The sequence below is a fragment of the Dufourea novaeangliae genome, unplaced genomic scaffold (genome assembly GCF_001272555.1).
Source record: "Dufourea novaeangliae isolate 0120121106 unplaced genomic scaffold, ASM127255v1 scaffold67, whole genome shotgun sequence".
In the NCBI taxonomy this organism is placed as follows: Eukaryota; Metazoa; Arthropoda; class Insecta; order Hymenoptera; family Halictidae; genus Dufourea; species Dufourea novaeangliae.
The window spans coordinates 200344-201173 of NW_015373941.1; positions in this window are offsets into that span (position 1 = coordinate 200344).

Here is an 830-nt window from a genome sequence, read left to right on the forward strand (position 1 = left end):
CGCGGGGAGTGATGCTCTGAGGGGAGGGTACGGTACCACCATCTGAAATCATGAAAATTGTACTAATGGGCTAGTAGTTTGAACCTTTTTATCATAGATGGGACTATTGGTCAGTTATACTTTATATGATGTATATACATATGTAAGATATGTACATTTGTGATTTCATACTATATATTTACTTGTGCAGTAACGCCATCTAGCTGTAAGAAGCATGTTCCAATCGACTATCGGATCCTATATCACAGTAATGGGCAACGCCGTGAGGTGAGACCGTGGGGTCATAGAACCCCCTGCGGTGGCGCCAGGGACACCGCGGGGCGAGATCGTGGGGTCACAGAGCCCCGGAAACATGGGTCAAGTCACTGGGCCACGTCAAGCACTCCTTGTTTACTTCATATTTAGACAGGTCTCACGACGTTATATGGACAGCATTTGTTTTGACCAAGCACACGACTTGTAGCTGAAAGAATGTAGATTAATCTGCAGTCAGTGGCAATAACAATAAACGACCACAACACTGTTAAAAGCGCAATTTATTTACAACGGTTGACACTGTATCTCGTCATGCGTACCCCGGTTAATTCACTTTGGACAGCTCGTACACCATTATACGGATAGCTTTCGTTTAACTGAAGTACTCAATTTGTAGCTGAAAGTACGTAGATTAATCGACTCTTATTGATAATAACAATAAACGACCAGAACACTGTTAAAATCGCATTTAATCGCGGAGTACCAGTATTTTTTTGACCGGTGGCGCCACCCGTGGCGAATCGCTGAAACTGCTAGTCAATTATATGGCTAGCAGTTTCAGAGATTCGCCACGG